Source organism: Pinus tabuliformis, chromosome 4_1 (assembly GCF_031772625.1).
Source record: "Pinus tabuliformis cultivar Carrire ecotype Pingquan chromosome 4_1, CPIR1, whole genome shotgun sequence".
NCBI classification, from domain to species: Eukaryota; Viridiplantae; Streptophyta; class Pinopsida; order Pinales; family Pinaceae; genus Pinus; species Pinus tabuliformis.
In genome coordinates this window covers 446,798,098-446,812,929 of record NC_142303.1, presented here as the reverse complement: position 1 = coordinate 446,812,929, position 14,832 = coordinate 446,798,098, and positions in this window count along the sequence as shown.

Below are 14,832 nucleotides of genomic sequence, written 5' to 3'. Positions count from 1 at the left end.
TCAAAGAAGATTTATGTGAATCTTTCTGGACCAAAGACTGTTAAAGGTGGATCCTTAAAAAACAATGTTGAACGAACCAAACCTGAGTTGATAGCTACAAATCTTTCAAGTGCCTCAAACGATAAGAAGATGATTTCATACTGGAAAAAATCAAAAGAAGTGAAACTTCAAAAAATGTCTGGTATGTGAAAGAAAGAGAAAGCAGAGATGTGTAGATATGTCTATATGTTGATATACCTAACAATAGTGGAATTTATGAAGTGTTGGGAAAGGTCGTAGACATGTGTTTGGTACCAGATAGTGAAGTTGTTTATATGCTTACAAAACTGCCCAGGTCACATGAAAGGATTATTTATCAGTTATTATATTCATTGTATGACAGGAGAGAGGCATCTACAAAGTTGTGTAAACAAATCGTAAATGAGATGACACAAAATATCGTAAGTATTATTATTTATATTTGTGTTTTGCGTTATTGTAACTGTCTCATTATATTTTTATAACTTTGTTTTTATTGACATGTGATATTTTGTTTGACATAATTTTGTTGAAAGTGTTTCAAGTATGTTGGGAGGCATTCATTTCATAGAGCATGATATTATGAATGTTGTCAGCAATTTCTACTTGGTGTCAGAAGAAGATATGGAAAACAAGAAAAAGGTAGTAATTCATGATGCTACAAAACTACATCCAAGGGATCAGAAAAAAATGTCTCTAGTGGATAAATCTAGCAAAGGTAGACAGGTTACTTTTGAAGATGAGGAAGTTGAAAGTGACACTGAAGAATATGTTGTCGTTACTAAGGATGACATTAGAAATGATGTGAGAAAGGAGAAGAGATGTAAAAGACCAAAAGTAATAATGCCCAAGAATAAATCTGTTCTAGTTAATGATGAGAATGTTATGAGGAAGAAAAGTAAAGTTGAACATTCTCAAGTAGTCACTACCAACAGTGAAGATCTTAGTGAAACTTCAAAAGAAAGTAGAGAAATCATTACACCAGGATTAGATTTAGAGGATGGCATTATTAAAACAAAATAAAATTCCATTCGACAAAACTTGACAAAGAGAAACTTAATTAAGGGTGGTCGTACATTTTAGATTAATGTGAGACAAATCTATAAGGCAAGTGAAGGACAATGTAAATATCAAATCAGAAAGCCACACCACCTGCATGTTCACAACTTGAAGATATTGATGAGGTACAATCCATTTGCTAATGTGGTTAATTACATGATTCTTATTGATCCAGTTCAATTTCCCAACAAAGAATCATTTGATAAGTCGAAATGCTTTGAATATAATTATTATGTGCTTGGGGAAACCATTATGTAAAAGCTCAAAGACAGTTTATGGAGGAATATCCCAATAACCCACATTTTGAAACAATGAAATGTATCATTTATGCTGATTTACTAGATACAGAAGCAAAGTTAGTGGCATGGGATCATAATTTAGATAATGAATATAGGATGTCTATGACTTTCATCCAAAGGGTTAGATTTATTCATAGTGAATGTGAAGAAAAATGTGGTGGGGATAAGATAAATGTTACTATAGATTTCTGAAAGGAATGTTGTATGGAAATAGGCTATCAAATTGAGGAGAAAATCAATTTAAAAGGTGGCAGAGTAAATACTGATTTATTTAGAGGTATTGATAACAGTTTCGAGTTGGAATTTAGAACCTGAGAGATATGGGAATTGATTAATGAGATTCTTAGCATGTGGGAGAATATTGGCATTAAAACGAGAAGGCCAAAAGGTCTAAACCATTGATATGTAGCAATAGTAAATTAGGTCTTGAAATGAAGTAGCTTCCAGAAGATATGACTATCACACCTTGGAGAGCATTGCAAGGAGTGAAGGAAGATAGTTGGGATGATGTTGTACGCAACTATCCAGATTCAAGTTCTACATCAACACTAAAAAAGTGGTTAAATTCTTGAATGAAGATATTTGGGATGATGTTGTACGCAACCATCTGGATTGAAGTTCTACATCAACACTAAAAAAAAATTATCTTGCATTTAAAAAGGTATGTTGATTTATACATTCATTTTTATTCATCTGTATACTATTTTTATTTTATAACTTATGAATATATTTGTTTATTTTATTAAAGATGAGGAAGGATTCAAATGGAGCACCAGATAGTTTCAGAACCTTTATTTAAAAAATTAAGATCGAAAGACTGAAGAAGCAACGTCTTAGGAATGTTGAAATTGATCAAACTCTTACTCATTTCATTTGGAATGGGCTTGACACTATTCAATATTAAGTAATACAAGGTGACTGTGAAAACGTTGCTAAATTCATACCTAAAAGGCATTATGCCCTAGTTATTTTAGATATTCCCCATGGTTTCAAAATCCAAAACATTGACTATGATAGTGACCCTTATACTTATCAAGCTCTTAGTAAAGTGTTTGCAGGATTTCTAGAAGTCGCGTCATCACCATTATGGAGATTTGTGGCATTTCATTCAGACACACAATTGGAAATGTTATTTTCAAACTTCAAGGGGAAAACAAACTCAAGGATGTAGCTTACATGGTAAGACGTTGAAAATGTATACTTGGTTAATGTTAAAAAATTCACTTATGTACAAGTTAATTAAAATTTTACTATTTCATGTTATAGGCAAAAGTCAAATCTTCTTAACCGTGATGATCAACCATTTATAAATGATTGTGATTTCATCCATATTGATAGTTTGGCAAAAGATGATAGCTATATGTCTATGATTTTTAATTGGGTAGATGGAAAGAGTCATAGCCAAGTACCGGCTTATGATGGTGTTGTGACAAAGCTAACATATGAAGACAAAGAAGCAAAAGGAGAGATAGTTAACATTTATAAAAAATAACAATTATTGATTAACTATCTTATAGACATATGTTCAAATGAAGGAGATTGGGTTGTGGATTTATTTTCTAGCTCAGGTAAGTTTTATTATATGGAATTGAATTTCAATATTTTATTTCTTAATTTATATGTCATTGTAATAATTTACTTCATTATTTCTTTTGTGCTCAATAATTAGTTACAACATTATCATGTTGCCTTCAAAAAGGAAGAAATTGCATTGCCATTGAAAAAGATCTAATACAGTGCAATTTTATTCAACAAAGAATTAATGCTCTTCAATTTCTTCCAGATGCAATGCAAGAAATTGGGTTGAAGAAAGGGGGCTTCAGTGAATCACGTGTGGCAAAAAAGGAAAATGTTCTTCAACCAACATTACATGGAATGATTGGAAAGACATACATTGGGAGATTTGCAGACCACTTAAAAAATTGTTAAATTTAGAAAATAATTATTTACATTTCACACATTAGAAAATATAAAGTAAAAGAATAGGTCTTTTAAAAAAAGGGCCTGATGCAGAATCACCACTTCTTAAAATTAGCATGCAAATCACTAACATTCTAAAATGTAATGCACACAAAAAAAAATTGAAGTGCCAAAAACTATGCTCTAAAAAAATATGTGTATTATGCATCACCCCTTTTCAAAATCAAGTCACTTTTTTTCTATCTCTACAAAACGAGTAATTGTATCAGTTCCTGTTTCAAAGTTTACATTGTTTTCATTTTCCATTATTTTCCTTCAATTTCCTCCTCACATGCAACCTTTCACCTTACTTTTCTCCTAATTCCCTTAATTTTCCTAAATAAATGTGCCAAAATGTCTTTTTTCCTTTTAATGCCTTTGCCTTAGCCAAAAAAATCATCCAGTGATGCCCACTAGGATATATTTACCGAAAATTTAACTTGGAATAAGTGTCCCTTAACTGTGGTCTTATTTTTCCTTTAATAACTTTTATTACATGAAATTTTCCACCAAGGTTGTTATAGAACCCTCCCCCTTGGGGAACACCATCCTTGGTGTTAAACCACACCAAGACCTCAACAAAACCGCTGAAAAGCAAACACACTACCTATGGAGCTTTATAACTTATCTCGTTACTGTATTTACAATGAAGAACATGCTCAAAAGAAAAACATCATGACAACATTACAAGATAATAACCATACCACATATTAGAGCTTTATAACTTAGCTCATGGTGATATTTACATCCATATACATATACATATACAAATATAAAACAACCAGTAAAACATATGCCAAACATAAACCAGCATCAAACCAAAACTGGTTTGCCTCAATCGACAAACAATGAAAGATATAGGTCCTGCATCTGATCCACCATCTCCCATGTACCTTCTTCAGACCCAAAGTGCTTCCATTTCACTTTAACTTTCTCTATGGCACTGTTCTTGAGCATGAGATATTTCCGTTGCAATATGCACTGAGGCTACAGCTTGAACTCTCTTTCTTACTCCACCTGCAATACAAACCAATCAATAACATGATCAACATCCTTTATATAATTCTTAAGCAATGAAATATGGAAAACATCATGGACTTTCACTTTTGGAGGCAATGCAAGTGGATATGCCACTGGTCCAATCCTCTCAATGATTTCAAAAGGCACGTAATACGTGGTGCGAACTTGGCACATGAACTAACCCTAAAAGAGATTTTCTTGGGCTTGAGGCACAATTACACATGCTCCCCAACCTAAAACTCTTTGAACACCCTATGTTCATCTGCATAACTCTTCTATCTATCCTGTGTTTCCTTTATATTCTTCTTTATAGCCTACATCTCCTACTCCATGTCCGTCAACATGTCATGTCCAATAAGTACCAAGTTCACTTGATCACTCTAGCTGATGGGAGTGTTACAACTCCACCCATACAATGCCTTGAAAGGACTCATCCTTAAGGACTCCTGATAACCATTATTGTGGGAAAACTCCACCAATGGAAGATACTCCTCACATTTCCTCTACTGGTGCATCACATGCATCCTCAATATATCTTCCAACATCCTGTTGACCATCTCTATCTGACCATATATGTACGGATGATAAGCTGTGATGAACGTCAACTATGTACCCAAGCCTACAAATTCTAAAACTTAGAAGTGAACTTTGCATCTCTGTCTAACACAATCTTCTTTGGAACACCTTGTAGTCTCACTATCTCTTTGATGAACACCCAAAGAGAATGTCATCAAAATTTATTGCAACTTTCTTTCTAACTATAGCTACTGCGGAGTTATGGCAATTCTATCTCACCATTTCATCATCCAGGTGACAAATTTATCTTTAAGAAAGATCCACCTTGCATGTCCTAAGAAGCGATGGAGGTAATAATCAACATTTTAATTTGGTATACCTCACTCAGTGGCACCTTATTGAGGATGTTTGGCGGAGAGAAGCCTCTTCATGGTCTACCAAGGTATGCCATGGACAATTTGGTCATGCAAGAGGTCGCATATCACATCTCCACTGGGTTATCAGTGGGGCCGCATAGAAGGAGGAATGCACCATGGCATGCTCTTTCTTTGTAGATTGGATTGTATGGGATTAAGAGCTTGAAAGATATAGATGTCAAAGCTAAGGATATAGCGAAGTTTGAGTTTTCCACCAAACACTTCAATCCATATGATCCCCATAGTATTTACAGAGATCATTGTGTGAAGGTGTACTATGCATGGTGTAACACCCCCTCCCAGGTCTACCCAAACTAACCATGCCAACCGGGGTAAATATGAGAAGAGAGGCTACTATGATCCAATTCGACCTCCTATGTCACCTTAAGGAAGTGGAATCAACAGAACATCACATACAATCATCCAACATCATCAACAAACCCCTCAAGAGACACATTAGGCACTCAAACGGCCTGTCCTTGGTCTCGCTGCTATTCTATAGCTCTTAGGCCTCAGTCATTCTCATGCTATGGGAAAGGGAGCAACCAAAAACCTAAAGTCATTCTCACAGGCCTGCCTATTAGTGACTATGGTCCATAATTTCCAGTTCTTTGCTAGCGACCCTAAGATTTGAGCTACTTTTCTAGCCCATAATTCTGGCGTCTACCCAAAACTTGTTTTAACTTTTAGAAATAATTAAAAACATGATAACCATGTTGAGAAATCAATATCACCCTCATGACTAGGCCTAATCATCCCCTAACAGGACCGACATTCTATCAAACACTTGGCATCAATGCACCCTACATGTCTATGATACAAGACAGAGCATAAATGAATGAAACAACTTATGAAACATCATCAGAAGGATCACCTCCTTCTCCATTTAACTACTAGATCCTCAATTAGGTCTTTTTTCCATCCCTTTAACTGTTACAAGTAAATAAATGAAATAACCATGACATAAACCAGTCACACAACCAGGCTCATAACAAACATTAAACCATGTAAATATCAGAGATATGACAACCATTAAATCCACATATAAATTAGTGCAAAAGTAAGAGAACTTAGCTTTTATTAATCATAGGCAAATCCAACTAGGTTCAGGACTTCCACGTACCACCGACCATAGACATTGTTGAACCAAATATCTCTTTTAGTGAGTTACCCCCGTTCCATATTCCAAGCATGAATGTGGGATCTCATAAAACAACCAATCCAAGAAGAACCAAGGAAATCCATAGGTTAAACCACCTCCACCTTGATCAAACCGTGATCACACCAAGACTGGTGATATGATCACAATCGAATAGAACTTGGAATGCCATCCATAATCCATCACTATCTTTAAGGAATTTTTTGTCTCCTTATCTCTCAGGATTTACTATAATCCAAACCCAGATCACTAGGCCCTAAACTGAGACTACTCCCTCAGGATTTACCATTTATCTCGCCAAAATAGGTCAAGGGATTCCTAGGCCTTTGGGAATGAACCTTGAGACCGCCTCCACCCTGGATTCTGAAATCCATCTGGCAATTCCAAAGCTGAAAAACTGAAATAAACATCCCAACATACCATGGAATCCAGAAAAAGGCTAGGCTAGGCTGAAATCCACAGTCATAACTTGGCAAAACCATGTCATTGATAGCAAGAGAACCATAAACCAACATGTAAATCCATGCACGTCCAAACCATCTAGGAAATCACACATGCAAAAGGTTACCTGCAAGTATTCCTACTAAAGCTACTTGATCTTTCTTTCCTTTCCTTCCTTACTTTCCCTTTCCTTTCCTCCAACTAGAGTGCTCCAAGAAAACTCTAAGCAACCAAGAGAGTGAGAGAGAGAGTGAATAATTAGAGAGACCTACAAACTTGAATTCATCCTCAGAAGTCCTTTTATGCATGAGGCCTCTAATTTCTTCATTTTCCATTATTTCCCTTCAATTTCCTCCTTACATGCAACTTGTGACCTTTCACCTTAATTTTCTCCTACTTTCCTTAATTTTCATAAATAAATGTTCTAAAATTCCTTTTTTCCTTTTAATGCATTTGCCTAGCCTTTTCTAATTTTCCTTAGCCAAAACAAACATCCATTGATACTAACTAGGATATATTTACCCAAGATTTAGCTTGGAATAAGTGTCCCTTAACCGTGGTCTTATTTTTCCTTTATTAACTTTTATTACATGAAATTTTCCACCAATGCTATTACATAACCCTCCCCCTTGAGGAACACCTTCCTCAGTGTTAAACCACATCAAGACCTCAGCAAAACCATTGAAAAGAAAACATAATTCTTACGGAGATTTATAACTTATCTCGTTACAATATATACAATGAAGAACCTGCTTAAAATAAAAACATCTTGACAACATGATAAGATAATAACCATACCGCATATTGGAGCTTTATAGCTAACTCATGATGTTATTTACATCCATATACATATACATATACATATACATATACATATACATATACAAATATCAAGTAGCCAGCAAAACATATGCCAAATGTAAACCAACATCAAACCAAAACTGGTTTGCTTCAACCAACAAAGAATGAAGGATATAGGTCCCGCATATGATCTACCATCTCCCATGTACCTTCTTTAGACCCATAGTGATTTCATTGCACTTTATCTTTCTCTATGGCTCTATTCCTAAGCATGAGATATTTCCACTGCAATATGCACTGCAGCTCCAGCTATAACTCTCCTTCTTACTCCAGCTGTAACTCTCCTTCTTACTCCACCTGCAATACAAACCAATGAATAACATGATCAACATCCTTTATATACTTCTTAAGCAATCAAATATGAAAAACATCGTGGACTTTCACTTTTGAAGGTAGTGCAAGTCGATATGCCACTGGTCCAATCCTCTCAAGGATCTCAAAGGGCCCGTAATACCATGGTGCCAACTTGGAACATGAACCAACCCTCAAAGAGATTTTCTTGGGCTTAATGCACAAATACACATGCTCCTTAACCTCAAACTCCTTGAACACCTTGTGTTGATATGCATAACTATTTTGTCTATCCTGCACTTCCTTTAGATTCTTCTTTATAACATACATCTCCTACTCCATGTCTGTCAACATGTCCTTTCCAGTAAGTACCCTATTCACTTGATCACTCTAGATGATGGGAATGTTACAACTCTGCCCATATATTTCCTTGAAATGACTCATCCCAGAGGACTCCTGATAGCCATTATTGTATGCAAACTCCACCAATGGAAGATACTCCTCACTTTTCCTATGTTGGTGCATCACAGACATCCTCAAAATATCTTCCAAGATCCTATTGACCCTCTCTGTCTTACCATATTTCTGTAGATGATAAACTATGTTGAATGCCAAATTTTTACCCAAGCCTGCAAATAACAACTTCGAAAACTTAGAAGTCAATTTTGAATCCTTGTTTGACACGATCTTCTTTGGAGCACCTTATAGTATCACTATCTCTTTCACGAACACCCAAAGAGAATGTCATGAAAATTTATTGCAAATTTCTTTCCTAGTATAGCTACCGCAGAGTTATGGCAAGGCTAACTGACCATTTCATCATCCGGGTGTACAAGTTGATCCTTGAGTAGGATCCACCTTGCATGTCCTAAGAAGCAAATGAGGCAATACTCAAAATTTCATATTGGTATCCCCCACCTGGTGGCACCTTCATCAGGATGTTTGTTGGAGAGAAGCCTTTGCATGGTCTACCAAGGTATGCCTTAGACAAGTTGGTTATGCAAGAGATCGCATATCACATCTCCACAGGGTTATCAGTGGGGTGCATAGGAGGAAGAAGGCACCATGACCTGCTCTTCCTTTACAAATCATATTGTACATGATTAAGAGCTTGAAGGATGAAGATGTCAAAGCTAAGGAGATAGAAAAGTTCACTTTTTCCACTAGAGACTTCAATCCATCTGATCCCCATGGTATTTGCAGGGATCATTGTGTGAAGGTGTACTATGCATGTTGTAACACCCCCTCCAAGGTCTACCCAAAGTAACCATGCCAACCAGGGTAAACATGAGATGAGAGGCTACTATGATCCAATTCGACCTCCTATGTCACCTTAAGGAAGTGGAATCGATGGAACATCACATAGAGTTAGCCAACATCATCAACAAACCCCTCAAGAGACAAGTCAGGCACTCAGATAGCCTGTCTGTGGGTCTCACTACTATTCTACATCTCTTAGGCCTCATTCGCTCTCATGCTATGGGAAAAGGATCAAGAAGAAACTTAACGTTGCTCTCATAGGCCTGCTTGACTGCGACAGTTGTCCATAATTTCCAGTTTTGTGCTAGCGACCCCAAGATTTGAGCTACTTTTCTAGCCTAGAATCCTAGCATTTTCCCAAAACTTGTTGTAACTTTCAGAAATCATTAAAAGCATGATAACCATGTTGATCAATCAAAATCATCCTCATGACTAGGCTTGAGCATCCCCAACCGAGACTGACATTCTGTGAAACACTTGGCATCAATGCAACTTTCAGGTCTAGGATACAAGAAGAGTATAAATCGCTGAAACATCTTATGAAACATCATCAGAAGGATCACTTCCTTCTCCATTTAACTACTAGATCCTCAATTAGGTATTTCGTCCATCCATTTAACTATTAGAAGTAAATACATGAAATAACTATGACATAAACCAGTCACACAACCATCCTTATAACCAACATTAAACCATGTAAATATCAGAGATATGATAGCCATTACATCCACATATAAATGAGTGCAAAAGTAAGAGAACTTAGATTTTATTAATCATAGACAAATCTGACTAGGTTCGAAACTTCCACGTACCACTCAACCATAAACATGGCTGAACCAAATATCTCTTTCAGTGAGTCACCCCCATGCCATATTCCAAGCATGAATGTGGGATCTCATAGAACAACCAATCCAAGAACAACCAAGGAAATCCAGAGGTTAAACCACCTCCACCCTAATTAAACCATGATCACACCAAGACTGGTGATTCAATCACAACATAACATAACTTGGAATTCCATACATAATCCATCACTATCCTTGAGGAATTTTTCATCTCATTATCTCTTAGGCTTTACTGTAATCCAAACCGGATCACTAGGTCCTAAACTGAGACTACTCCCTCAGTATTTACCATTTATCTTGCCAAAATAGGTCAAGGGATTCCTAGGACTTTGGGAATCAACTTGGAGACCACCTCTACCATAAATTCTGAAATCCATCCAGCAATTCAAAGCTCAAAAACTGAAATGAATATCCCAACATACCATGGAATCCAGAAAAAGGGTAGGCTAGGCTAAAATCCACTGTCATAACCTGACAAAACCATGTCACCAATAGAAAGAGAACCATACACCAACATGCAAAGCCATGCATGTCCAAACCAGCTAGGAAATCACACATGCAAAAGGTTACCTGCAAGTATTCCTACTGAAGTTGCTTGATCTTGTTTTCCTCTCCTTGATCCTTGCTTGCTTTCCTTTCCTGTCCTTAGTTTCCCTTTCCTTACCTCCAACTAGAGTGCTCCAAGAAAACTCTAAGTGACCAAGAGAGTGAGAGAGAGAGTGAATAATGAGAGAGACCTCCAAACTTTAACTGATAAAAGTTTGAACTAACAAAAGAGATGAACTAATCCTCAGAAGCCTTTTTATGCATGAGGTCTCTAATTTCTTCATTTTCCATTATTTTCCTTCAATTTCCTCCTCACATGCAACCTGTGACCTTTCACCTTACTTTTCTCCTAATTTCCTTAATTTTCATAAATAAATGTGCTAAAATTCCTTTTTGACTTTTAATGCCTTTGCCTTAACCTTTTCCAATTTTCCTTAGCCAAAAAAAACATCCAGTGATGCCCATTAGAATATATTTACCGAACATTCAGCTTGGAATAAGTGTCCCTTAACCATGGTCTTATTTTTCCTTTATTAACTTTTATTATACGAAATTTTCCACCGAGGTTGTCACAGAACTATCCCCCTTAGGGAACATTGTCCTTGGTGTGAAGCCACACTAAGACTTCAGTAAAACCATTGAAAATAAAACATACTGCCTATGGAGCTTTATAACTTAGCTCATTATAGTATTTACAATGAAGAACCCTCTTAAAAGAAAAACATCATGACAGCATGAGAAGATAATAATCATACCACATATTGGAGCTTGATAACTTAGCTGATGGCAGTATTTACATCCATATACAAATTCATATCAAAATATCAAACAACCATAAAAACATATGCCAAAAATAAGCCAACATCAAAGAAAAACTAGCTTGCCTCAACCGACCCAAAGTGCTTCCATTTGCACTTTAACTTTCTCTAAGGCTCTGTTCCTGAGCATGAGATATTTCCCCTACAATATGCATTGACGCTCCAGCTGCAACCCTCCTTCTTACTCCACTTGCAATACAGACCAATCAGTAACATGATCAACATCCTTTATATACTTCTTAAGAAATAAAATATGGAAAACATCATGGACTTTCACTTTTGGATGCAGTGAAAGTCAACATGCCACTCGTCCAATCCTCTAAAGGATCTCAAAAGGCTCGTAATACTGTGATGTCCACTTGGCACATGAACCAACCCTCAAAGATATTTTCTTAGGCTTTATGCGCAAATACACATGCTCCCCAACCTGAAACTCTTTGAACACCTTGTGTTGATCTGTATAACTCTTCTGTCTATCCCTTGCTGCCTTTAGATTCTTCTTTACAACCTACATCTCCTTCTCCATGTCCATCAACATCTCCTCTCCAATAAGTACCATGTTCACTTGATCACTCCAGCTGGGAGTGTTACAACTCCACCCATACAATGCCTTGAAAGGAATCATCCTCAAGGACTCTTGATAACCATTATTGTATGCAAACTCCACCAATGGAAGATACTCCTCATATTTCCTTTGTTGGTTCATCACTTACATCCTCAACATATCTTCCAAGATCCTATTGACCCTCTCTGTCTGACCATATGTCTGCGCATGATAAGTTGTGATGAATGCCAACTTTCTACCCAAGTCTGGAAATAACACCTTCCAAAACTTAGAGGTGAAATTTGCATCCTTGTTCGACACAATATTCTTTGGAACACCTTGTAGTCTCATTGTCTCTCTGATGAACACATGTGCTACCTCACTAGATGAATATGTAGTCTTTACCGAAATGAAGTCAACTACCTTGATCAACCTGTCGACCACGACCATAATAGAACCATGTTGCTTCACTTTCCTTGAAAGGCTTGTGATTGAATCCATGGAAATGACTTCCCATTTCTATTCTGGAATCACTATAGGTTGTAGTATACCACTTAGATTCTTTCACTCCGCCTTTACCTGTTAAAAATCTAAACATCTAGCAATGAACTCAATCACTTCTTTCTTCAGATTCGGCCAATAATAGAACTTCTTTACTACTGTCAATGTCTTCTGATATCCTGGATGACCCGAATATGGTTTCACATGAAACTCCCTCAAGCTAAGCTTCTTGAGCTCACTGAAATTCGACAAATAGATCCCATCTCGAAACCTCACCAAGCCAGCTACCGTGAGATGATAGTCTGCATATTGATCCCCTGTGCCTTTACCTACACTTGTATATGCACCTATACCTATACATGTACCTTCACTTGTACCTGTACCTGTGTTTTGTTGTAACCTGTGCATAATCTCCATGTATTTATCATCCTACTGTCCTGCTTGCAAGATCATGTCATGTAACTCAGTGCCATAGGAGCTTATAGCTGCTATATGATTTACCTATACCTTCCTGCTAATAGCATTTGTAACCCAATTCTCCTTCCCCTTGATGTGTCTGATCTCGACGTCAAACTCAAGAAGGGTAGCCAACCATATAACTTTCTTGTCATTTAGATTCAGTTGGTCAAACATATACCTCAACCCACTGTGGTTTCTCATTAACATAAACCACATGCCAAGAAGATAATGTCTCCACATCTTCAATGCATGTATAATCACTCCTATCTCAAGATCATGTGTTGGATAGTTCTATTCATTCTCATTCAAATTATGTGACTCATAGCACACTACTAGTCCTTCTTGCATGAGAAATCCACCAAGTCCCCTCTTGCAAGAATCTGCACACACTACAAACTCCTTGTCCGGATCTGAAACATTTATCACCAGTGCATGTGTCAACAACTACTTAAGTTATTCAAAACTATATTCACATTTCGTCGTCCATTGAAACTTCTTACCTTTCTGCTGCAATTATGTAATAGGATATGCAATGCATGAGAAGTTCCTGATGAATCTCTTGTAGTAACCTGCAAATCCCATAAATGATCTCACCTCATATAGTGCTATGCCTTCCTTGGAAACAGCATGTCCCAAGTAATGTACCCTAGTCTGAAAGAAGTTGAACTTGCTAAGTTTAGCATACAACTGATGCTCTCTTAGCAATCTCAACACCGTTGCTAAATGTTCTGCATGCTCCTCCTCATTCTCTGAATATGTTGAAGGTGTTGGACCTGCCAACATGTCAAGGGGATCTCTCCGGTTTGAAGTCCTAATTATACCTCAGACCGTTTGGTGTAGGAGTCCCTACAGTGAGTCATAAAGTAATGCCTTGACCATGATGTGTCACAAAGGCAAGTAAGATAACTTTGTCAGTAGCAAAGGTGTGACCAGTGCAGTGAATCAAGGAAGGTCAATGAAAGGTTCTAACACAAGTGGGTAGGGATGAGTGCACCCCTTGACAACCTGTATCAGTACTCAATTGGGAAGGGAACACACGAGTGAAGATGCATCACACGTTGGAAGGTAGATCAGTCGATAATCCAAAGTGATGGTTAAACCACCAACACATCTGCAACAAGATCCATACAATTTCATATTAACTAGTACATACACAAATACGTAAGTTAAACAACATAAATCATTAAAGCAACCGAAGTAGTCCAACTACAATAATAACATATGCATGAAAATGTGTTGGCTCTTATTATATAAATTAGTGTAAATTCCAGTCATACAATACATCCATGTAGACCTGCTAACCCCAATAGTGAAATGTTACAGCCACATCCTCCTGCTCCTCTAAAGAGATGTACTAGCTCCGTGCAGTGGAGAAGCCAAGTCGCATTACAATACTGTCCAAGATTTCTTCAAGATAGTCTTAACAAAAGCTTTGCTGACCAAAATCCCATACAATGTGTTATGAGGGACTATTTATAGAAAAGGGTGGGGTCTCCCTTGACATTCCCCTTTGTGATTGTTCAACTACCCTCATGACTCTTCACCTACTCTATGATTGTTACATTCATTATTGACACTTGACTTACACTTGACATGACTCAACATTACAATGCACATGTACCCATGTGACTAAAATGGCTTGAGCAAGCCAAACAAGACATCACTATGAGTTAGACAAGTATAGAATTCCAACTGCTTAATATCCTCATGTTGATCAATAGTAACATATTGATGCCAAGCTCTGTAGTCTCTGATAGTGTCCCTATGTTTCGTGGTGACATCCGTCTGAAACCTGACCTTCGCCTCCATAGCATCTGGGT